The following is a 26,515-nucleotide window of genomic DNA, read 5'->3' as shown; positions in this document are numbered from 1 at the left end:
ATAGCTTCCCAAAACTTTACTTTCAGCCTTATTCTTGGTGTGGTGGCTAGGCTTTCGGGATTTGTCCAGAACCCCTCTGTCCCAAGCCTCCCCAGTAACTATCTTACTGATTTAAACCAGGGGATAGAGGATATTGATGGTAACCTCAGGAGCTCTATTAAAGCTCCCGGTAAGAGGCAAGCTCATCCACTGACCATAACCTATGGCAGAACATTAGAAGTTTGTAATTTAATTTAAGTACTATCTGTCTGTGTGCAATGTCCAGGTAAAGGGGCACCAACGGGGTACTGGAAGGTAAGTCCACCAAAGATCTAATGAAGCGATTTTCGATTGCAGACAAGCAATTTGTGGTGCCAGTGCCCTACAGCTCAGCTCCGTAAAGTACCCCTCCTAATACCTTTGTGTTGTAGATTTCCAGGGCAGGGGCATGCTATCTGGACGGTGTTTTCCTATGTATTTTGGTGATGTTAGCAGTCTGGTGTTTTGATTGTATTTTGACTTTCTCAATGTGTGCAGCCCAATTAATTGTTGGTGTCAGATGGATGCCAAGGTAGTCAAAGGCATCGACCCATTCCAGCTTACTGTTTCCAATTGACACCCATCTTATGGTGGGGTTGGCCGCTCCTTTTTTAAAAACCATATACTTCGTATTCAACTCATTTAGCACCAGCCCTTGGGCATCACAAGGGATGGTAAACATAAACTAACTGTTAGACCTTTCAGCCTTAGGGTGGTCTTCCCCTAAACTTTTTGCCTTCCTCTTCTGTTTTTGCTGATCTCATTTTCACTGACTTTAGGGCTCTTTGCACTTTATCACTGCTAACCAGTGTTTAAGTGCATTGCACACTCCTTAAAATATGGTAACATTTGCCTATTTATAATTGGCATTTTTCATTCATTTATAAGTCCTTAGTAAAGTTGTACTACATGCGCCCCGGGCCTCTAAATTTAATGCTACTATTGGGCCTACAGCACATATTGTGCCATCCACTTAAGTAGCGCTATTAGACATGCCTCAGGACAGCAATTGCAGCCCGTAGGTGTAGTTTTAAACTGCCATTTCGACCTGGCAAAATAAACGTTTTACCAGGTCCAAACCTTCCTTTTTAATACATATTAGTCATCTCTAGAGCAGGCCCTGGGCAGCCCAATGGGCAGGGTGCAGTGTATTTAAAAAGTAGGACACACACTTTTAAGTTTTACGAGTCCCAATAGTGGGAAACTCTTAAATTCTATTTTCACTATAGTAGGCCGACTTCTCCTGTAGGATACGATTAGAGTTACCTTATTACATTTCACAAGGTGTAAGTTCCAAATGGGAACAGATAAACAGTTAATGTTTGGTGTCTTTGAAATTGTAATGAATTAAAATTACTCTTTTGTGATGAAGTCAGAATTTTGGGAACAATTTCGAAAATGCCACTTTCAGAAAGTTGCCATTTTTCTGCCTTTGCCATTGAATGCCTGCAGCCTGTCTTTGGGTCATATGACTGGGTGTAGTTGGCAGTTGGACTTTGTGTATTCTTCCAAGAAAGCCACACACAATAGAGAGCTTAGGTGTGCCAGTATGGGCCATCACTGGCAGGATGGGAGGGTTTTATCAAAGCACCACGCATGTCAAAACCAGGCATGCCTTAACAACACAGTCTAAACAACAACTGTGTTGTTAGCACACGTTCCTATAGCAAGAAAGACATTACAACTACTCTCTTTAAGGAAGCGTTGGACTTTGGAATAGTATTATTTACTATTCCAACTCCAGTCTGTGTATCAGTAGGGAAGGTGTTGGACTTAAAATCCCACATCAGTCCAACACCGTATTCCATAAAGTAAATCATTGTAACATTTTGCGTGCTAAAGGAACTTGTGATGTAGACTGTGAGTAAAAACATGGTTTTGATTGCGTGGTAAACGATGTTTCCCAGTGGGCAAGAAGAGTTAGGCTCAGGCCCACTTACACCTGAATAGGGTGTGTCCTGCCTTTACGCAAATGGACTGCATACTCCCTTTAGTTCAGTTCAATAGAAACTTTATTCGGTCTTTTACAACCATAAAAGTATACAAATTATTAACATAGCATTCAGTAAAATAGATATATACAATTTTAAAATCAATTCATACACATTCTTGGAGCCAATATCGCTCAGGACTTTTTTTTCTTTCTTTCCTTTTCCCTTCCTCCTATTAAAGAAATGTTTTTTTTTCTAAAACACACAAATTCATTATAATCTCCTCAACGGCAGTCTGTTTCTATCCACATAGCTTCTACCCTTTTGTGGCTCATTCTCCTCCTACATATAACACCTGATCATCTCAATTCTCAACACGTTTAAGGGACTCTTTAACTTTTTTATACATTTTCCCATGGCACAAGCCATGTCTAAGTTAATCATTTCCACTAAAAGGTTTACTGCTTGCGTCCTATTTTTAATATCATACTTTTTAAAAATCGGACATAAAAAGTCTCTTGGAATTTCTAAAATATGTATAATATCACATGCTGTTCCTAAGGTGCAGGTGCATATTCCTTTATTATTTATCATGGAACTTTTTACCCCTTTGTTTGCATGACATGGGTTTACTCCAATTTTTAGCCTTAACACTTCTCCCCTTAATGGGCAGCTAGGTAGCCTCTCAATATAGGGGAAGTGTAGTTCATTTTGCCACACTGTGGCCATATGGAGAACTGAGCTTTTCCTCAAGAGGTAATCTTGGGCCTGTACTCAAGATGTTTCTTTTCCCAGGATCCTAAGTTCCCTCTTGTCTATTTTGAGTTGAAGGGACTGGGGGCACAGCTTAAGCTTTAACATACTACACGCTTTCTTGACAATGTCTCTAGTCTCTTTCGCCCAATTTAGCTCACTAAATGCAATTTCATTCCTGCACCATTGTGAGATTTTGTGTTCATCACCCGAACCCAAACGTTGCCAAAAGCGTAGTAGTGCCATGCAAGCTGTTATACCCCGTGAGGTGATTCCCAGTTCTAGCCTCGCTGCCGGTACCTCCCTATAGTTACTCTGGAGACAAAAAACGGAGGCAGGAAACCTGTGGACTTCAAAGTAGAACCTTCATAACTTTCAATGAAGGCAACAGGTATAAATATTGGATCTCAGACACCAATTCTTTATTACACTCCTGGACCTGTGGATAATACAGAAGAAGGACTGCTCTGCTGCTTTGCTGCCAGAAAGACTACCACTCTGCTGCCCTGCTACTCTGCTGCCCTACTACCTGTTGCCATACTTGCATAGAAGGAAGATTGGACCTGCACCCCTTATCCCAGGCTGTAGTGATTTCATTGGACAGCCAGCTGAGCGACAGGGACATAACACGCTCCAGAGTCTCCCTGTAACTGCCCAGCTGACCTGCTGCCTTGAACTGCAACAGGACCTGGAACAGGATCTGCCTGAGCCCTGCTTGCCTTTGCTGGAGTGAGTTATTGACCCTTAAGTGGTACCCCTCAGGTTTTGGAGCCTTGGTGTGACATCCGTTGAGATCCCATGAAGTTTTTGGGCTCTTTGCGAACTGGCCTGTTGGTGCCAGAACCTTGCTGCTCGCACCCATCACCAACACGAAGTTCCAGCAAACCAATTCTTTGCACTACATCATCGACCACCACATTGCCCACCAAAACAGGATCTTTTGTACGACTGGAAATGACCATCTACGATCCCCAGCCAGTCCTTCGCACTACTTCAACGTCCATCCACAACGCTCTTCTTGCTCCTTGCAGCCCCTTCTACAGTGAACGGAGCTCATGCACCATTAAAGTCGGCCTGACTTTCTCCTGGTCTCGCATGATCAGATAGCTGTGTTTGGCGATTTGTGGGTTTTGGCGCTATTTCCATTCACATTTTTAAATTTGCATATCTGCGGTTCTACTAATGGAATTTTTGTCATTTTGGTTTCAAATTATTTATTAAATCATACTCCGTTTTCTACGTTGGTGTGGGATTTTTCTTGTGTTGTGTTTTCAATTTATTACAGTTTGAAGTGCTGCCTAAATACTTTCCACCTTGCTTCTAAGTTAAGCCTGACTGCTCTGTGCCAAGCAACCGGAGGGATAAGCACAGGTTAAGTTGGGTTTTGCTCGTGACTTCACCCTAACAAGGATTGTTGTTGCTGCTTGAGTAGAGTTGTACCCCCTCAAACAGTAACCTAATTTCTTACACAAACCGAGTGAGTATTTCACTTTCATCACAGCGATCCTGTGAGACAGGTGCGGCTCGCTAATTATGGTTGGTGCTCCCCTTCTAGGCGAGGCAATGAAGGCTCCACCAACCTGATGGGCCCAGTGGATTACTCTCTAAACCTATATCAGCAGCTTAGTAAGCATGCCCAACAGAACATGTTTACAGATCATGCATGATCCTGGAATATTTTATTGTTAGGATGTGGGAAAGCAAAGGATGCTCTTTTTATCATTTTTTGGGTCTCAGAAAAAGATCTCATGTGTATGCTAGATCCTTTTGGGATATCTTCGTGTTGGAAGGACCAGCGGTGGTAATACCCTAAGTCATATAGATGCAACTTCTGAGAGTCCTATTAGAGCAACCCCCAGTGCTGATGCACCGCCCTTCTACTGTACAACCAGTCATCCCATCATGTAACCATACACATCAAGGCAGTTTGTGTGAGGGTCGACTATTATCCTTTATTTGTGCCTCTCTGCAGGGATTAAAAGCAAAGGAAGTGAACCGTGCCCTTCATGTCATAGTCAATATGTTTCAGAGATTATGAAAGCATGCTTAGGGATATACACCTCAATGAGGACACTTCCTGTCACCTACTACACCTTACTTACATTATGTCAAGTTGGTGTTTGATCATTTCTTTGCTCATCTCTGCATTAAGCTGGACAGACTTAAACATTCTTTCACCATAAATTGTAAAAATAGAAATAGTAGATATGTCATAAAAATGTTAAGCTTCATATTACATGCTATATTATTTGCCGGCAGAACTTCTACCACTGTTTCTTGTTGCATTGAACCTATGTTCAAGTTATAGTGAATAACTCGATGGACATCATCTTTGGTGACTAGTCCAAGCAGGACTATTGTCATAAGATAAGAATCAAGAGTAATTGGACCCACTCTGTAGAGGCACTTAAAGCAAATAAATGATGGAAGGGATTATGGCCCAGAGTATTTATCAATGACTGAAATTAATTTCATGTTTTTTAGGCATCACATTTTTGCTTTTCTAATTTAAAGAACCTCAGCTGTAATGCCCTCATATGATTCCCATAGCTCCTGTTGCCATAGAACAAAAGCTGCACTTCACTGATGAGACCCAACAAGGCTAAAACCTTTCTGTGTTTGCTTGCATTTCTGTGCATAGTGAACAAGGCCGAGTAGTTGGACGGCGTGTTTTTTTTGGGACAAGTCAAGAAAGATTTCCATATGATTGGCTCATTCAGTGGTGGCATAATGAGAAAAAAAAGCAATGGGCTAGAATTTGGTTGAGAGTAATTACTAGTGACTGAAATTAATTCAAGAGTTACATTCATAATTTTTTTTATTTTCTGAAATATCATTTGAAGCAGTTCAAAGAATATCCCCTGTTCCATGGAAAGTGAGTGAAGGGTTTTTAGGACAAGTTTGACATGGACAGTGTTCCTTTCTCCCATTCACAGTTTTATGGACCCCATGCAGTTATACTTATTTGCTCTTATGACATTCCTGTGTGCTAACAATGCAATAATCCAGTTTTATTTACCACTATAGTTCATAGATGTGATCAATAGGAGTATTTTCTTTGACCGGATTAAGAGCACAGCCACCAGACTTGTACTCAAACTGCCTTCCCGTACCACCGCCACTACCCACTTACGTATTCTTCATTGACTGCCTGTCCATAGGAGCTCGCTCTACAAGCTTCTTATGCATACCTACAAAGCACATCACAAGATTGGCCCTTCCTACCTTAGCAGTCACATACACTTCAATGTTGCTTCAAGACTACTGCGCTCCACATTTCACTCGCCAGCCTCTCATCTGGTGTGCTTGTGCAAGATGGCACCCCTTTTCTTAAATAGCTCCCAATACTTGGAATACGTTTCCCTCTGTACTCATTCCACTGAATCTCACTCAGAATTTTGGATGAAATGTAAAACCTGGCTTTTCTAACTAGCTCAGTTTTGCACGGTCATATGACAATTTTTCTGTTCCACACCAGGATACCCTTACTGGTGTGATGCGCGAGTTACAAACACAAATAACATAGTGTAGTGCAACGTAACCTGATGTGACGTGACGTGACATGAAATGGCATGGCATGACATGACATCCCTTTAAACTCAAAGTGTATTGATGAATCAAGCAGCACCTCAAGCTGTAACCTTTATTGGTGTTAGTTCATAATTATAGGTTGGCAGAAGTAAGGGATATGCTCCCATGAAATATCATGCAGAAGAAGGGCATCTGTTTCTGAGAGGCATCCAAAATACAATGATGTTTGCTCAAATATTACAGGAACCGACCTACATTACCACATTGTCGCTTGGCTTTGTATTTATGCTGTAAATGTAAGACCTGCCATCATTCTTCTTCTCAGATATCCATCTCCCTGTTGTCAAGAGAGCCCATCTCTAAACAGGAACACAAAAGTCAAAGGCCAGTTTGTGTTCTAGAGATGATGCATTGTACAGGAGGGAGCAGAGACTCCCTCAGCATCCTGTTGAGTGGGACTTGCCAGGTGAACATCTGTCCAACTTCATACTTTCCAGAGACCTGCCAGCAGGAAGAGGACCCTCTTGATCTTCCTGAGCAGGGTGAAGAACAACCCTTCTGCCAAAGCATAATGCCAAGAACTATTTATACAGTGTGCTGCTCTGTTTCTCTTCTATTACTTCTGTTTCGTACTTTAGTGATTCAGAAGGTTGTGAAAACAAAGCGCTAGAAAAACCTCAGTCTTTCATGCATCCGGAGACCATGTGGTGTGTGAAAGTAAGCTTCCTGTCTCCCAACCCGCCAATGTATTGTAATGAAACTGTGAATAGAGAACCTTTAGAGAGTGCAAGGATCTCATATTTAACAACCCTTCATTCACGGCCAGTCTGAATAAGGCACATGGTTCAATGATATGGCTACTTAGGATGAAGGGTTCTGCTGGAATACACTGACAAACCAAGGGTTATCACCAGTTATCATTTGGCTATCATTCGGGTCACGCACTCAGTGGCACAACATTTTTTTACCTTCCTTTCTCGCAGCGCGACATCCTCCTCCCTTGGGTTTCTTCCAGGAAGCTCCCTATGCAGGAAACTGCACTACCCAATCCTGGTGCTGCTCTCACAGCATGAAAGCAGCACCAGGATTGGATAGAGCAGGCTCTCCCAGCACTCCTAAGAGCACTGGAAACATGCCTTTTCTCTAACCCAGGTGGCTAAGACAGCTAGGTTAGAGAACTTTAAAATGTGCATGTCTGGCTGGCCTTCCCAAGACCGCTGGCAAAAAAAAAAAATCTCCCTGCTGCTGCAACTCGGCAGCACTGGCCCTACCCCGTCCTGACATTTAGTTCGGGATGGGTTGCTGAAAAATAAAATGGTAATAGATAAACTTTATTACCATTTAATTTTTCAGCTCTGAGGCTTGTGGGGTGATGCTCCTATGCTTAAATGGTGGAGCCGCCCCTGAGTTTCACTCACCACAAACAGCCACTTTTCTTGTTCTAAAGAGCTGATGAATAAATAACTAGATCTTGAGCACAGGGTCTGTAACGTCTTCCCTGGTGCTTTAAATATCTCTGAGTATTCGGTGAAGGCTCCCTGTACATCAGACCATGAGTGCAATTAAGGAAGAAGACTTCCCCCTCACTCCCAGTCATGTCCACAGCAAAAGGTCCACTCACCACTCGACTTCCTGTTCTTCTTCCCGACAGATGCAATTGCCTCTGTCCTTGTGTTGTTCCATCCTTGATGGATCTCACGAACAAGGTTCTGCAGCAGTCAGGCTTCTGCCATCCAGGATCTGGATAATTTTCCCCCCAAGTGGTCCAGGAAGAGGCCCTTCCCCGGCCCTCAGAGCAGCCTTTTCAGAAGCCGATGATTAAAAGCTGGAGATTTCTCAGCCACTTTCCAGCTAGAAAGCTGACTGGAACAGAAAACGAGAGAAGACTAACTTGCAGAAGGATTCCTAACTGGATAGCCATTTCTCCAACGTTTAGTCTTCTTTTCACTTCTGTCCCAATAATCTCTCTAAATGGAAAGTCGATAACATTTTTTTAAGAGATCTGATTGGCAACAACCACTAAACAAAGGAGGCTGGGGTTCTTTCACAATCCCCACCTGGGACTTTCCACTCTTTGACATAGTTCCTGCCTCAGCTAGGCCCTTTAAGGTAAAAGGAATGCTGAAGAAACCCGAAGTAGTAGATCAAAGCCTCATTGAGATTTCTTCCCTTCCCTGTCCACCAGTGCTTAATCTGAGCAGGTCTCCCCAAAGCTTGGTCCCTCTGGCTGCCAAAGGATGAAAGAATAATCACATCACCCTTGGGACGATCTGCTCCATGCGAGGCTCCAATATATCTTTGTGACCCGCTTATTTCCAAGAAGGCAAATGCCAAGGTTGCCTCGGTAGAGGTGACATGAGGAAGTGTGAATGAATACAGTTCCCTGTGTGCACAGGGGGCTCTGTAATAGGATTAAGCAGCCTGCACAGCTGGGTCTGCTGAAAGGCTGAAATGTGAAACTTGTTAAAGTCATCTTAGCAGCAAACATAATGAAAATCAATTATAAATACCAATTGCATTTTAATTAGAGAATTAATATACTAACTTACATATATGCTGTCAGTTGCCTAGCTGGAGTTAATTTTCAGCAAACCGCACACCTTTAAAAGCATACCATCTAATCTTGTGTTACATTTTTATTAAGTATAAGTGTGGGGACAGCTTTCCTCTCAGATTGGAAAACTAAGCAACTGTGCAACTTCTCAGTTACAGCTGGTTTACATAATTTAAAATCTGGCATTTTGAAAACATAATGGGTTTGTGCTCACTTTTAATGTACTGGCCCTAAACACAAAGAATTTAGTCCACCCTTGTACATGGACGACATTTAGGGGTCGTCAGGGGTTGCAGCTGCAAATCCTCGCTTGTCTCTTGCGACCCCTGGCACTGAATTTGCGAACCTGTGCCACAGAGGTGTAAATGCTCGCCCCTTCTAGATCAAGCATAAACAGGCAAATTCGCTATTTGGGGCCGCAAAATACAGAGAAATTACTCTGGTCTGTATTTTGCAAAAACCTTGAAAAATGAACTAAAGTGCATTTTTCAAGGTTTCAGGTTACACACACACATGCCCTAGGGGCATGTGTGTGCGCAACATGGGTGCACATCACAATTTCTGGGGGTGCAACAGGGTGTCATTTTGACACCTTTGCACCTTTAAAATTGCATGCTCAATTTGCGAGTACCTATTGGTACTCGCAAATTACGCATGCAATTTCCCTTTCATTTATATGGCCCTAAAGACCCATAAGAATGAATAGGAAGCCATTCTTTAATTGCGACTCGCAGGAATGTTTAGAAATCACTATTTTAATAGCGATTTCTATATGCATAGGCTTTTGAGCATCCCTAATTGGATTCCTTAATAATCGCAATTAAGGACTCGCAAAAGCCTACTTTGATGCATGTGCCCCAACGTGTGGTGCATGGGAAAGTCGATGCACACAAACTCAGTAAACACAATAAGGCACAATGAAATCGTTTTTTGGGAAAGTAAAGTATCTGGTGCTCTATGAGGAGGAAGAGCCACCAAGTCTTCCTCTGCTGGAAGGATTCCACCTGTCAAAGAAAAGGTTCTCCATGCACTCAAAAATCAAGAGTGGAGGTCGTGGTTTCAACACATGTTCTTTATTTCACATCCATTTAGTCCATTTTGCCCATTTTGCTAACACGTGTCTCGTCTAATGCTGTAACTATGGTAGCAGGCTTCATCAGGGCTAGTCATATTTAGTTGTGTGTAAGCTATCAAAAATCGGTCGAGGAATTCATAAGTATAATGTCTTATGTTGCCCCATTAACTTGTGTGGAGTCTAGAGCCCTGTGTGTTTGTCATACCATTCTATCTGAGGGAGGGTGCTCCCATGTAAACTTTTGTGTGCCGCAGCACCCCTTATAGGTGTCTTGGCTCCACTCTCCTTTTCAGCTAATTTTTATTATGCTAAAAGTGTTTCATTCACTATTATCCTAATAAAAGTAAAGCAGCAGGAATTGGAACAGTACCTTCTCTGATAGCGGAGTGAAGTAAAATAAAATACTTAAAGGTATGTTATGTGTATGCAGGTGAGAGTGTGTCAGGGTGAGAGAAAGCGTAGCTATGTGTGAGTGGAAAAGTGAGTGAGAGTGAGTGAGATTCAGGGGCAGATTTATCAAGACTTTGTGTAGGTGCAAAGACACACAAAGTGATGTAAACTGGTGCAAAGTCTTGAGTGTCAGTGAGTGTGATTGAGTCAGTGAGTGAGGGAAAGATTGTCTGCAAGAAAGTGAGAGTATATGGGTAACAATGAATACGTATGAGGCTGAGGGAGTGTGAGTGAGAATGAGTGAGAATGAGTGAGAGTTTCAGTGAACATGAAAAAGGCTAGTGCACGAGGACACACAATACCCTATATTTGGCTTTTGGCGACACCCATAACAAAATGCTGACAATGGCATACTGGATTTAATTCTGGGCATAGGGACACCTGTGGAAAAGTGTTGGTGATGACACATTGGAGAAAATTCTTGGCATAGGGGATACTCCAGTCAAAATGTTAGCGCTGGCACATTGAAAGTGTGAAGAGGATGTAGCTTTACGGCTAGAGCGATCGACCTCGAAGCTGGAGAACCGGGTTCGAGTCTTGGCAACAACGCTCAACATCCTAAAGCACTCTAATACCCGATTGTCACGTCGTGATGCAGTCTAGTAGTTGGGGGGCGGAGCCGGGAACCAGGAACAGGAATGGGAGGGACAGGAGATCGAGGGGCAGTTAGGAATAGAGCATGGATGAATAAAGATGTATGGAACCATACTCTCCGGCTCCTGTAGTAATTGAGGGGAAGGCACGACACTGGCGACGAGGGTGGGATAGCAACTGAAGCCCCACACTGCCTAAGACCCCTGCCGCCCGTAGACGGCCAAGGAAACAGAGAGCCTGCAGCCTGTGTCAGCGCAACGCGTGAGGAGCGCGAGGATGAAATGCCCCACACGCGGCGCCTGAATGCTGCCTTTCTTAAATGACCAATAACTGGAGAAAAGAAGGGAGCTGCCCGCCGAGCACGGTGAGTCTGCAGCCTGTGTCGGCATAGCCTGCAAGGGCTCGGAACCAGGATCACAGCCAGCAGTGCGCGCGTATGCTGCTCGACGCAGCATCATCGCTCAGCCATCCTGTGTGGCCGACCACCGAGCCCTGCAGCACCAATCCTGCCGCGCGGAGAAAGAGCGCGAAAGTCAAGGTGCCTCCAGCCGTCCGCCGGAAAATCAGAGAGCGTATGCCAGAGCGCTACTCTGTGTGTGTGGACAGACACTGCCTGCCGAGAGAAGGGCAAGCGCGTGTACCGGGCGCTGTCACTGCGTGTGCCTGCGGAGAGTCGGAGCGCTGCTCCGTGTGCGTCCGGACCCCGTCCCCGCCTGCCGAGAAAGACGCTGGCTGCGGGTAACGAGCGCGGGCAAACGAGCGCTGTTACCAGGCAAACCCTAGAGTCGAGCGGTCGGCTCCTCTCTGCGCCGCGACGCCGGAAAGCAGCAGACTTCAAAGGAAAGGCGAAGAGGCCGGCCGAACACAAAAGAAAAAAAATATACAAGGGTGAGTCTAAACCCTGCAAACTGCCTAGCGCGCCCAGCCATATCTACATACAAGCCCCAGCCAACACGAGGGAAGTTAAGAGACCACGAGGAGAGTCCAAGACTTAATGTCTCGAGTGGCGGCCATGTTGGGGTCAGGCGCCAGTGCATAACACAGACCACACACCTTTGACGGCGGCCATTTTAGGGTCAGGCGCTGTCCAAAAAAAACAAAAAAAAATAATTAATAAACTGGTTGCAAAACAAGGGAGTTCATGTCGTCCCGCCTGTAGATTAGCGCTGCTCTAAAGAAATTGCTGCCCGTGCCCCAAACCTACTGATCAGCATAGCGGAGGCATTGCCCGCTTACCTGTGTGCCTCCAGAGGGTGACCCGACGCGATGCTCAGAAAGAGCGCGAAAAAGAGAAAGTGAAGACCGGACTTGAGACTGCCTGCCGACAGCACCAGAGAGGTTTGGGGTGAGTCCTGAGCATTTGCGCTCCCACATAATGAGCCAGGAAAAATAAATAAATCAGAGACTTTAAACTCAGCACTTACACGAAGAAATCTCGAGCAAACACAAGCAGAGTCTGTCTCGAGCGGCGGCCATCTTAGAGTTAGGCGCCAGCCATAGGCCCCATTAGACTGTATGTGTCAGCCATCTTAGAGTCAGGCAGTTGTGGAATCTGCCAACAAGTGTGAGAACATACAACAGAAAAACATAAGCAAAGGCAAGAAGCCTAACAAAGAAACAAGCACAGGCAAGTGCAAGAAGGAAATAAGCAAGATGTAAGTGACGAAATAAGACTGACACACACACGACAAGCATTGATTGAATGCACGACAAACAAGTATAAAATAAGACTGCGTAGACACAAGAGATAGAATGAGGAAACAAGCACAAGTAAAAACGACAGTAGAGTGAACAAGCATACGTGACCGCAGGAAACAATCAGTGGTGAAGACTAGAGGAAACCACGACATGCATTGGCAAATACAAGAGAACAAACTCTAATAAGAGCACACGACCAGTGCAAGTAAACACGAACAACCAAGTGACGACCAAGCTGATCTCAAGAAATCAAGTCTGTCCACCTGAAGCCTGTGTACTATACCATCATGCCTATGAGGAAAGACACGCATAAACCCAATCCCTGCATTGGAGTACCTCCTCCAGTGGCACAGACCAATGCTCACTGTCTAGGTCCTGAATGGTCCAAGTGGCTGGAGTCGGTGGACGAATACCTCACAACGATCGGTGAGTGGAGGGATAGCAGACGTCAACTACTACTGCTTCAGCTGGTGGGTCACGAAGGCCGACGTTTAATCAAAACATTTCTAGCAAAGGACACAGAGACATATAGGGGACTCAGAGAGACGCTGCTCGCTCATTTTTACGCGAAGGAAGACGTGGATCATGCACGCATTGCTTGTAACGCAGCACGGCAGGAACCATTAGAACCCTTACCAAACTTTATTACCCGACTGCAACGTCTAGTGACATGCTGCCACTTCGACACCTTCACAAATGAAGATGCAATCCGACTGCGGGTGATTGAAGGCTGTTCGAAACCCGACACCAAGCGCAAGATCATTCAAGGGCGGTTCTCGCTCAAAGAGATCATCAGGAGAGCCGAAATTGGAGAGCGGGTCACAGCGGGGAAAGCGTCCAAAGAACTCCATCAAGAAGCAGGAAACAAAAAGAGAAGAAAGGAGACATTCCCCATGTTCGCGAGGAAAGCTCAGGAGTCAAACAAAACCCGAGAGAGGGAGGGCGAAAGCGGACTAGAAGCAAGATACCATGAGAGACAAAGTGACGGGAAAGCAGGAATCAAAAAGAGAAGAAAGGAGACATCCCCCATGTCCACGAGGAAAGCCCAGGAGTCAAACAAAACCCGAGAGAAGGAGGGCGAAAGCGGACTAGAAGTAAGACATCATGAAAGACGAAGTGACAGGGAACTCCCTGAGTCACCAACACAAAGGACAACGGATAAGGGTGTGCGAAAGACTGGGACAACCAGGAATCGTGACAACCGGTTCGACATACCACCAAGAAGCCACTCAACACACTACTCTGGAGACATATCAAGCAGTGACACAGATCACTCAGAGGAGGCCGAAGACAGTCCACTCAATGGTCTCAACGAAAATCACAAACACCGGCGAGGGGACAAGTCACGCCCTATTCGGAAACCAACATACTACCCCGGAGAACCATCAAGCAGAGACACAGACCAAATCAAGGAAGCACATACGTGGCTAGCAAACAGTCCCGTCGTAGCAATAACTCAAAAGATGCCCCCAGAGGAGCGTCTCCCCGATAGCGTCGACTCCAGGAGTGCGTCGTTGACTGACTCAGAAAGCATGTCCGGACGATCACTTAAATCAACAGAACCCTGGTACCGACAACGGTCACGGTGTCCACCATTTGAAAACACAGTGGAAACAAAGGCCGCTGTCCCTGTCCAAAGCAACACAACTCAGGCCAACAACCTACAATGTCTGAACTCCCCACAAGACAACATGCCATGTCAGCCCCAGGAACACCATAACGTGAAGAACACACCGTCACCACTGAAGGGGTCAGCAAGGCTTACGCAAAAAGGACACAGAAGAAGCACAGGTGCAGGTGACTGTACCCGCTGGGTGGAAAAGAACCACCCAGTCACCATACCCAGAGGGGCCAACACATTGGGGAAGAGAGGTCATCATCATCAGTCAGAAGGAAAACGTGCATCTGTGTTGTCTGTTCAAGGACAGGAGGACAGTGTTGTCTTTGACCGAATAAGACAACGAGAAATAGAAGTGCATGCAGGCGCTTGGAAGAAAACCAAAACAACGGACACACGCGCAAGTGATCAATTGCCGCTCAAACAAGAACTACAAAAGAATACGAACAGCCGACATCTAGCGGAGCCATCGATAACCGCATCTCAAGAAGCGATACTCCTGTCAACGCAGCCGGAAAGACACAATGAAGTGTCTCCAACAGACTGCACCCTACTGACACCTGAGAAACAGACCGAGGTTGCGCCTGTGATGGAGATGTGTCTCATGACTCAAACAGACGGGCTGCCGCCCCGTGCAGCTGATCAAGATATCATAGAAGTTTCGGGAATCAAATTTGTTTGTTAAAAAGGGGGGAGATGTCACGTCGTGATGCAGTCTAGTAGTTGGGGGGCGGAGCCGGGAACCAGGAACAGGAATGGGAGGGACAGGAGATCGAGGGGCAGTTAGGAATAGAGCATGGATGAATAAAGATGTATGGAACCATACTCTCCGGCTCCTGTAATGATTGAGGGGAAGGCACGACACCGATGTTTCGGGTCTAGTTCACGCTATATAAAACTCTGGAGAAAAAAACTAATTTTTGCATAAGTGAAGACAACTGACAACTATGGTATACGGAATTGGAACAAACATGACAAAATGTTGGCCCTGGCATACTAGAGATGATGTTTGACTTAATGGTCACCCAAGGTTTATGGATAGCACTAATGTCAAAATTCTGGATCTGGCATATTGTAAGGAATTTTCGGACTAAAGGGGCACTCATGGCTAACGGGAGCCCCCATGACAATATCCTGGACCTAGCACAAAGAAGGTCATTTTTGACATATAAGGACACCCCAAGCACATTTTGGAAAACTCTTGGGGAACGACAGGTTAAAATTGATTGCCTCCCAATGAAGGACTTGAATATTTAATCAGGGCTTTTTCTGAGCTGTGGCTTTTTAGCAAATCTATATGGCTCCTCAAACTGTGATTTAGAATTCACTATCTTATCCCATTTTTCAAACTTTTCTTGAGGAGGAGATTAGAGCCTTGCAAATGATATCCGATCAAATGTATCAACAGTGAGGAAAAATGTAGGTCAGTAATATAGATCATATTCCAATATATGGTCTACAATTATTATTACATGTGGGCATAACTACTATAGTTTTATTTTAAATCTTTTTTTTCTCTCCCTATGATTTATCAACACATTTCTCATTGCAGTGTACACTAGGGGAACTGTTAAATCATGAGAGATTGTGGTATAAATAATTTAGCTTTCCAGGGCCGTTCTTTGTTTTATGGCACTATATCCACTTCAGATGAACGCATAATATTTCGTGTAATAATAAGAAAAATGAGTAATGTTCCTGTAGCATATCAAGTCATCACCCTACACAGGTGGTATCTAAAAGAGGCATTTGTCTATGTGGTATTGCATTAATCATGCATTTATTTTGGAACTCCAGTAGTGTCAACTATTGTCATGTCATTAGGGTTAAGATCATGCGACATTACTTCCCAGGAAGATTGTGGGTCAAAGGTCCTATGATGCCACTTCCTGTGAAGTAATTAAGGTCAAAGGTGCGTGAAGTCATTTCAGCTATCCCTGGCATTTTGGTGAATTGATGTCCATGCCCATTTAAAGTTATGAACCCCTTCCTAAGTGGTAGTCTGAGACACTTGTTACCATAGGATGATGCCCTCTTACCCACTTAGTGTTTTATGCTTTTAATATGGGGTCCCATGTCTAGTCCTAAGAGCATCCTGATAAGAGGCAGTATACTGTATATATTCCTGTTAGATGTACTGTTTGGAAAGGGTAGAGAATGAGGTGTATCTAGGAGGCAGATGTGTGTGTAAAGAGAAACCATTGGGGGTTACAATTGTGCAAGCTGCTCAAGTCTGGTGGCTTAGTGGAATAATGCATCCACTGTTGGGACCTGCGTTTGACCTCATATTCTCAGGTCCAAATCCTAGCTGGTCTATTCTGATGTTGATAAAATGAGTACCATTGAGTTGGATACAATACACATCTGTTATTCAGCCCAAGATACCCTTGGGTGAGCATGCGCTTTACAAATACAAGTTATGGTATACATTTTAGTTGTGTTTCTCCACCCACAAGGTTTAAAACAGGCAGGTCCGTAGCTCAGGCTCTGCAAGTCTTTCTAATCAAGATATGTCAGCACCAGGTGAGGATGTATAGCTTTTATTAGGAATGTTTTCTCCCACAAAATCGATACAGTGATCAATTTGTAGCCGGGAATAGAACACCATAACTGTTTCAAGAAAACAGAGGAAATTGTAAACATTTACAGTGATACTGTCTGATTCAACTCCTAATGTTAGTGGTTGAATATGGTGCCAACTCGCAGTACTAATCATGTGGAGTACTATTAGAGAAAGAAACAGGTATCAATAAGTTCATGTGGTTGTTTTTGAACAAAGTCTCATCAGAACTTGGCATGTACCTAATCCTCCTGAGGCGGAAGCCGGGAGTTCTGTGTGCTGGAAAAATTGAATTTGTAAACTTTTAAAAATTGTATTTTGTGCTTTTAAAATCACTTAGCCCTCACTCCCTGACGCTTACCTGCTAAACCCAATCAGCCGATCTAAGCGCTGTTAGGTGCAGGAAACGCTTGCTCGCCGCCATCCCTCACCTCGAGGAGCCACGGGACACGCCCACTCCTGTTGGCCACGACCACCCCTCACCAGTACTAAAGCGCGTCTGACTGCTAGAAGCTGCATTGTACCTAATCCTCCTGAGGCGGAAGCCGGGAGTTCTGTGTGCTGGAAAAATTGAATTTGTAAACTTTTAAAAATTGTATTTTGTGCTTTTAAAATCACTTAGCCCTCACTCCCTGACGCTTACCTGCTAAACCCAATCAGCCGATCTAAGCGCTGTTAGGTGCAGGAAACGCTTGCTCGCCGCCATCCCTCACCTCGAGGAGCCACGGGACACGCCCACTCCTGTTGGCCACGCCCACCCCTCCCACGCCCATCAAACGCCCCATAAAATATGTGCCAGCATAGGGAGCGCAGCGGACGGGCGCAGCGGGCGCGCCGTCAGCGCGCCGAAGGCGCGCCAAAGGCAAGCCCGTCTGGGCCCGTCCGGGCCCTGCCGGCCACAGGCCCAGGCACTCTGTTCTTATCGGCCCGCAACAACCGGTCCTACACTCGCGCGGACTTATTATCCTTAAATCCCAACAAACAGCCCGCCTGCTCACACATCATGAAGGAAGACACCTATTTCACTGGCTGTGACACCTGCGACCCGGCCAAACAACACTCGGCACCCAAGGGTTTGCACCTTGGCCTACTTAACTGCAGGTCACTCGTAAAACACGCACACGAAGTGAACCTTTTAATTATAAACAATGACCTAGACATTCTGTTTTTAACTGAAACCTGGCTTACCCCCAGCAGTGGCCCAGATATCGTTCTAGCACTCCCCCCCGGATACGTCATGTACTCACTAAACAGACCTGAAGGAAGGGGAGGTGGACTAGCGATAATTCTTAAAGATACTCTTACCTGCAAAACATCTGACGGCAACATCAAGGGATACGAAAGCTGCCATTATACAATACAAATATCCCCAGTTACCTCGCTGTCAGGGACACTGATATACCGTCCACCAGGCAATCTAGGAGACTTTTCAAACAAAATTATCGACCAGACGTCCATCAAATGTACTACCACCACTAACTACCTATTACTAGGAGATCTGAATGTACATTTCCTGGACCCCGACGACAAGCAGGCCAGTGATTTACTCCAGGACTTCACCTCAATGGGCCTGGATCTCAAAAACCCACGGGCCACTCATGAAAGAGGGCAACTGCTTGATCCGATTCTTTCGAATATCCCCAATTTGAGAATGCTCGACCATATCCCCCTTCCCTGGACGGACCACTTTCTGGTCTCCCTAGTATGGGACATCCTCACTCCGCCTCCTCCACCCTCCAAAACCAGAACTTACACCAGACGCTGGCAGAGACTGGAACCAGACGTGTGGGCAGCCAAACTCAGGGAAAGCGCCCCGCCTCCCCCCCATGACACCTTAGCAGGGGACAAAGAATTCAGGACCTGGATTACCCACTCGCTCGATGCCATTCTGCCCAAAACTCACTCTCTGAAATACATCAAGAGAATCAATCCCTCACCCTGGTACACCCCGGAACTCAACCTTCTTCGCAAGACTTGCAAAAGGAATGAACGTATCTGGAGGAAGGAAAAAACCATGGAGCAAAAAGAGTCATTCCGTTCCTCTATAAAAACTTATAAAAAAGAGCTCCGTAACACCAAAACTAGTTTCTATGAGAACAGAATTAAAAACGCCGCTTGCTCGGCCCATGAAACTTATTCGGTTCTTAAAGAACTCATCCACGCCCCTGACCCCCCACTCAAATACCTTGACCCCAAAGAAGCTGAAACTAAATGCAACAACTTAGCCACCTTCTTTGATGAAAAGATTCAAAAAATTCTTCTCACCATACCTCCCCCCGATCAAACCCACACAGAGCAGGATCTCACTACCACCGCTACCCATCATCCTCTGTCACTAGATCACCCCCAACCCTTCCTGGATGCCTTTGGCCCCGTAACAACGGAAGAAGTAGGAGCAACATTGGCTTCAATCAAAAGTGGTTCCCCTCTCGACCCTGCACCCTTCCGTTTCCTAAAAAAAGTGTCGAGCACCATCATCCCCACCCTTACGGCCTTGATCAACTCCTCTTTCACGGAGGGCATAGTCCCCTCCAGCTGGAAAATGGCAGCTGTCAAAGGTCTATTAAAAAAACCTTCCTTAGACCCGCTGGACCTCACCAACTACAGGCCCATATCCCTCCTTCCTGGAAACAGCAAGATCGCAGAGAAGCTGGTAAACAAACAATTGTCATCTTACCTAGAAAGCAACAACCTCTTAGCGGTCTCCCAGACAGGGTTCCGTCCAGGTCAGGGCACGGACATTGCCCTCCTGGCAGCGGTAGAGAAGGCCAGAAGCATTCTGGACACAGGAGGATCAGTGGCAGTGATCCTCCTGGACCTCAGTGCGGCCTTCGACACTGTAGATCACCCAACCCTAATCCATCGACTGGGAAAGATCGGACTAAAGGGCACAGCCCTGAAATGGTTAGAATCCTTTTTATCAGGACGATCCTTTCAGGTGCGGGAAAATGACAGCTGCTCTTCCACCTTCCCCCTCCGGTGCGGAGTACCACAGGGCTCATCTTTGAGCCCTACGCTGTTTAACGTATACATGGCCCCACTGGAGAAGAGGGTCAGTTCGTTTGGCGTATCAATTATCAACTACGCCGACGATACTCAATTGGTCGTAACCCTCTCACACCCCCACCACGCCCCATCGGATCTCCACAGCTGCCTCTCCGAGGTCCACCGATGGATGAACCTCTCCTCACTTAAGCTGAATGGGTCCAAGACCGAGATCCTCTTGATGGGCCACAAGGGGCTCTCTTTACCATCTCACCTCTGGCCTAGTTGCCTAGGTGACCCTCCGACACCTAAGGAAGAGGTCAAAAGCCTTGGTGTGTGGATTGAGAAGGATATGAGCTTCAAAACCCAGGCTAAAAAAACAGCAGGGACATGTTTTGGGCTACTCAGGGCCTGCAGGAAGGTCTTCCCCCTGCTCCCGGAGACGGCAAGGAGGCTCCTCATTCAGGGCCTAATCCTGGCAAGGTTAGACTACTGTAATTCCATTTACCTGGGAGCCCCCGAAGCCACCTTGAACTCACTACAAAAAGCCCAAAACGCCGCAGCCCGCCTACTCACGAGCACTCCAGGAAGATCTTCCGCCAGGCCGGCCCTTAAATCCCTTCACTGGCTTCCAGTCAGAGAAAGGGTCGTCTTCAAGGCCCTATGCCTAGCCCACAAAACCATCAATAATAACGGCCCCCCCCTCCTTAAAGAACTCCTAATCCCATACAAAGCGGAGAGAGACCTCCGGTCCGGAGCAGAAAATCTTATCGTAGTCCCGAGAGTCAGAAAGGCCAAGACCGGTGGCCGTCGCTTTTCGGTTCACACGGCAAAACACTGGAACCAGTTACCACGGAAACTTAGGATAGAACCGAACTACCTCCAGTTCAGAAAAACCTTAAAGACCCTCCTTTTCCCGCAAACATAAGCTTTTCAGACAGCTGAAACCCTCGGAGAATTAGGTCAGCGCTGGGATGCTCTCTGAGTTACTACGCGCTTTATAAAACCATTAAATAAATAAAATAAATAAATAAATAACTAAAGGGTACTTTAACTGTATGGAGCTGTGAATAGGGTCGGCACACTTAAATATGATGTATACGTTTTATTATATATGATCCAAACCACATGGACGTGCTAGTGGATTTGGGTACTTAAAGTCTGAAATAGGAAATGTGCATCCTTATCCAGGGTGAGAAAGATTTGCTGCTAAGATCATGCTATTGACAGGGCTGGACTGGCTGTAGCAGGCATCAGGCGGTTTCCCGGGAGGCTGGAAGGGTGGAGGCGGATTTTTCAGCAGTGGGGCCGTTTTTTAGGTCGAAGCCTGCGTAGGCTGCGCTTGCGCAGTCTCGTAGGGGAGATCTTATGTTTTGGAGTGTGGGGGCTTGAACCCGCCCCTCTTCTCCATTGGCTGGCTTCCTAAATGGAGGCCAGCCATTGGAGGAGAGGGGCATCACTCCGTTCAAACCCGGATTCGGGGGGGTGTTTTTTACTTTCTTTCTCTCCTCTTCCCATTGGCTGGAATTTTACCTTCCATCCAATGGGAAGAGGGGAGAAAGAAAAACACGCCCTCCAGTCCGAAAATGTCAGGGCTTTTTGGAGAGCCATTTCTGCTGGACCGCCGCCGGAAGAAGTAGAGAGAAGCTGCCGAGTCCTCTGCCTCAGCCGGTGAGTGCGTGCCTTTCTGCCCCCCCGTTCCCTTGTTGTGCTTGCTTTTCTGCCCCCCCCTGTTCCCTCGTTGTGCTTGCTTTTCTGCCCTCATTCCCTCATTGTGCGTGCTTTTCTGCCCCCTTCCCTCGTTGTGCGTGCTTTTCTGCCCCCTTCCCTCGTTGTGCGTGCTTTTCTCCCCCCCCTTCCCTCGAGGCCTCGAGAGCTGTATGTAAACTCAACCAGATATGGTGGTATGATGGTAGCGAGCCCGGAGCAAGATGGCTGCGCTTTAGTGCTGCTCTGCTGGTCGAGTCACCAATCCGCCTAACATCAGTCAAAAATCGGCACCATCCATGGCTGGTAATGATTGATCCCTACTCTGACACTGCTGAGAAGCACTCCGGTGCCTTCATTTCTAAAATTGGCCACCTCTAACGCCCTCTGCTCAGCTGCGACCTGCCGAATCACACTGAAGGTAAAATGACAGCCTCCGTGTCTGTGAGTTGCTGATATCCCCGGGCTGTGAACTACCTTTCCTGCAAGTGCTGAGCCGCATGCAGGTTGCTGCTTGACCTGCTGCCCAACCCTCGGCGCTAGGGGCACATTACCTGACAGACGATAGATTGAACAGCCCTCTTGCAGCTCTGTCCCTGGTGTGGTGCGCCTGCTGGCGGCCCTCCGGCACTGGGTTCCGAACTGGAGACCTGGAGGGTCGGCGCTGCAACTCCGGCTCTTGTGGTGCATATCCTGAGGCGCTGTCGTCGCGCTCGCCGGGAGTCCCATCCCTGAAATCGCTATCCTGAGGACCCGCGGATGGCCGCCTCTGTGCCCGCTGCTCCGCCATTTTGTGTTCCGTTGTGGGGACTTGGCCTGCATGGTAAACTAGTACGGGACGAGGCAGACTGCTTGTGATGTCGATGTGCGAGGCACGCCAGACTGCTGACGCACTTGGTGCGTGGGGCGACTGACACTTCTTCAACATTGCGCATTATACGCTGAGTACCGAGTTCATTCATCCCACATTACTGGCGAAAACGGCGTGCGGCCCTCAGTGCTCCACAATGCCTGTTGTGACTTCTAGGACAATTAATAAGATGGATTCCCCTGAGTTGAGCCAACCCAGTGCATATAACGCTGACATATATAGTGTCTGTCCTCCCCATTATGCACTGATTTGTACACCGGCCTAACGCCTTCCACTGCGCGCCATCAACCCCTTTGAGCAACGCTGCCTGTCCCTGAAGTTGCCTAACAACGCCGTTAACACTGCACTCTCCCCTCAGCACTACTGGCTCCTTGTGGCTGACTACGACGTAGGTGCCAATTAGCACTGCTATACCTTTTTGTGGCCTGCCTGTGGCTGGTGCAAGGCTGCTGGATGCTGGGCTCGATCCGGGGCATTTCACCTAGTACAAAGGCTGTGCGCTGACGCTGCTGTCATCATCCACACATCGTCAGAGCCACACGCTGCGAACAGTGCTACTTCATATGGGTCGTACAGGTAACCGGCAGAGCAAGCTGCACTTCGAAGCGAAAAAACAAACTAAATCCTCCACGCCCACTGCCTCTGACACGGAGCCAGACTCCGAGTCGGGTGCGACCACAAAACTGGAGCTCATGATGCTCAGCATGCAACAAAGTGCTACCTACCCCTACCCCTCCCCGATCTACTACTCTTCCCTTCCCTGCTACTGTGTGTGTGTGGGGGGCTCTCTGTGTGTGTGGGGGGAGGCTCTGTGTGTGTGTGTGGGGGGCTCTGTGTGGGGCTGTGTGTGTGTGGCTCTGTGTGTGTGAGTCTCTGTGTGTGTGGCTGTGTGTGTGGGTGCAAATGCAATAGGTCTCGCATTTGCGAGCGATTAAGCTATTGACATTGTAAATGACAATGCCATTTATTTATCTGTTTTCAAAACCAGCACATAAATAAAAATGTTGTCATTTACAATGCCAATAGCTCTAACTTTAGCAAAGGCGAGACCGTAGCATTGTAAATGCTTGTTGTTACTGGGGGCCAGTTTTGCAGTGGATGGGCTACATCAGCCCCAATTACAAAAGCAGAAGGGAGGCTGGTCTGTCGACATTGCAAGGGCTGCTTTGGTTTTCCACTCCGGCCCTCGGTATTTATAAAATTTCATTAGCATGATTAATGTTAAATACAAACTTATCCTCTGGCCTATCCTTGGCCTGACGGAAGACAATACTCAGGAATGTGGCCCCTATAGTGTTCGTGATTTCTTTTACACAAGCTCTCTTCCAAGTTCCAATGCATTCTTTGGATTCAAAGGTCAAAATATCTAAATGTTCAGAGTATTGACAGCTTACCTCTGTGAGCCAGCCACTCCAGCTAATACCTTTGAGTCCCTCTGTGAATTTGGAAGCGAGGCAATGATCTTTTTATGATAATTTCGTGCTTCACCATGTGATGACATGGAAAGTAAAGCATCCTGCTGATGGTGGACACATAGCATGTTCCATGGTTTCTATTCATTGAAAGGTGGGTAGTTAAAAGAATGTGTATTATCTATTCTGACCTGTGGATAATTCTATGCATTTGTTTATAAAATTGCCGGAAATGTTAAAAAGAGTTTAAAATGAGTGTGGTGGAGTCTGACCACCAAACAAGAAGGCCACCTGACTCTAGGGCTCTGCTGCACCGAGCGGCTTCAGGAGGTCTCCTTGCCGAGCGGCAGGCACCTCGTGGATCATTGGCCTGTAGAGGAAGCAGTAGGGGTGGCACCAACATTTGGCCTTGTGGTGCGACTGTGGACATGTTGTGCTTGATGGAGGAGGTCCGAGAGACCCGGCGGTGGACGGAGCACCATGGCGACATCCTATCTTTCTTCTTCTTTCCCTGCCCCCATCGGACCTGGATTGGGGACGGACTGGGGGCCTGAGCAGGTGTGCAAGTGCGGCGCGAGTGGGAGGCTGCACGCCCATCAGAGGAATAGGCGGGGTGGCCCAGCCCCGACGGAGGAACTGAGGGGCAGATGTATCATTGTAGCAGTTTGCAAGTCCTTAATAGTGATTTGTAGAGAATCGCTATTAAGGACTCGCAAAATGCTATGTAGGTAGTAATCGCAATACTTTTTACGATTCCCAAATATTCCTATATTGTGCATTGCAAATTGCTATTCGCAATTAAGGAATCCCTTCCCATTCATTCCTATGGGCCGAGAGGCCCATAGGAATGAATGGAAATTGCATGCGCAATTGGCGAGTACCCAACAGGTACTCGCAAATTCCGCATGCAATGTCAGGGGTTCCAAAAGGACACCTTGTTGCACCCCTGAAATGTGCATGTGTGCACATGTGGCGCACATACATGCTCTAAGTGCATGTATGTGTGCCAATTGGCACTTTGAAAAAAACAAAAAAGTGCTTTTTTCTAGGAAATTGCAAATTACCACCAACTTGAAGTTGGTGGTAATTTGTGATACCTTACAGCAGTATTGCAATTTGCGATGGCTACTAGAATAGCATTTAGGGGATCGCAAATTGCGATTCTCTAAATGCATGCTCAAAATAGGGAATCGCAATTTTGCGATTCCTTATTTTGTTAGTAGGTTTTTCTTTCCTACAATGCCCATACCTAAATTGTGATCGCATACGCCGAATTTCAGCGTTTGCGATCGCAATTTAGCTTGATAAATCTGGTCCCTAGGGCCTAGTTCTATGCACACCTTGCCCAATGACCAGTGACGAGGGGTGCGCGACCAGCCTTGAGTGACTCTGGGAGGCAGTCGACCTCTCCTGGGGGGATCCCCTTCCTCCCACATGCCTCCTTTAGTCTGGACCTCCGGAGAATCAAGGGTCCTGGACTGCAACCTGGGCTGCTGGGTGGGGGCCTGGCTATGTGCTGACTGGCTGGCCCCTGGTCTATTTACCTCCTGTCATCAGCCTGGGGGCCCGCTGTGGCAGACTAGGTAGCAACCGGCCTGGTCGCGACATGTGACTCCCTCAATTTTTGCTCTGCCTGACTGCAGTTTTCAGCGTGCTACCTAGGGTGTGGTTGCCCACTCCCCCTCCAACACCTTCTTCCTCCACCGGCCAACGACAGACACCATCTGCACACCCTGCCAGCCTCATAGGGTGTATACTACTGCGTGCCACATCGGAGGCCCCCAATCTGCTGCGACTCACCTGCCTCAACACCTGCCCTCCACTCTCCTCCAGCCGCTCTCTACCATCTCCTCAGCTGAAGGTACTTGCAGGGTGCACCCTGGGCGGCGCAAGTTTCCGGAAATTGGTCACTTGACACTGCTGTGAGGACACCAAATGGGATGTGGAGATGAGTGGCGCGCCCCTCTCTATCTGTTATATCCATCGTTTGATCTCCTGTCCTACATCTGCCAGCTTTCCACCCAGGCAGGGCCACCTCAACAGATGTTGAGGTCCTTCCCGATCTCACAGAGAGATCCTGTGCTCTTTTTTTGCCTGTCGGGCAGCGATGACCTCTGGGAAGCCATCCCGGCAGTTGCTCTTCAAGGAGACTGTTTCCCAGAGCAGGTCTGCATCTGCCCCATCTGGGGCACCCCCGGACCATACGATGGACCTACTGCAGGAAATCACAGCGGCGTGTTGCCGCCTGGAGAGCATAAATACTAAGATGTCTGATCTTGCAGTGGAATCAAAATCTATTCAGGTGGACATTGCTGGTTTCCATGACAGAGTGGAGGGAATGGAGCAGCGCCCGTAGGCAGTGGAGGAGAGACTCAAACGTCCCCTGGATAGGGACTGAGAAATCTGGTATCTCTATAACAAGATTATTGACCTAGAAGATCGGAGCCACAGGGATAATGTCCACTTCTTTGGTATTTGGAAATCGACAGAAAAGAAACAATAACGGCAGTTTCTTCAGAGATCTTCTCCTCACACTCACAGGGCTTGCCTTCTCCCTTCATAGGAGATGCAGAGGGTCCACAGGATTGGGCTGCAAAGAACGGTGACACCGGACAGGGCGCGGGCCCTCATAGCATGTTTCCTCCGCCATTAGCAAGTGCGACAACTCTTGACAGCAGCCTACCTCTATAGACCGTATGGCTGTGACGGCCATTAGTTCCATGTTTCAGTGGACTTCTCCCGGGAGACCAATGAAAAG

The 26,515-nt window shown here is 47.0% G+C and overlaps 1 protein-coding gene across 5 annotated transcripts in view; it reads left to right on the top strand.

Moving 5' to 3' along the window:
* Nucleotides 1-26,515, top strand: part of LTBP4 (latent transforming growth factor beta binding protein 4) — a 1,311,633-nt gene that overhangs the window by 962,532 nt on the left and 322,586 nt on the right. The gene's annotated exons all lie outside the window — the stretch shown is intronic.

The sequence above is a fragment of the Lissotriton helveticus genome, chromosome 9 (assembly GCF_964261635.1).
Source record: "Lissotriton helveticus chromosome 9, aLisHel1.1, whole genome shotgun sequence".
Lineage (NCBI taxonomy): Eukaryota > Metazoa > Chordata > Amphibia > Caudata > Salamandridae > Lissotriton > Lissotriton helveticus.
Note: the sequence above shows the minus strand (reverse complement) of the source record. Positions and strands in the feature narration are given on the sequence as shown.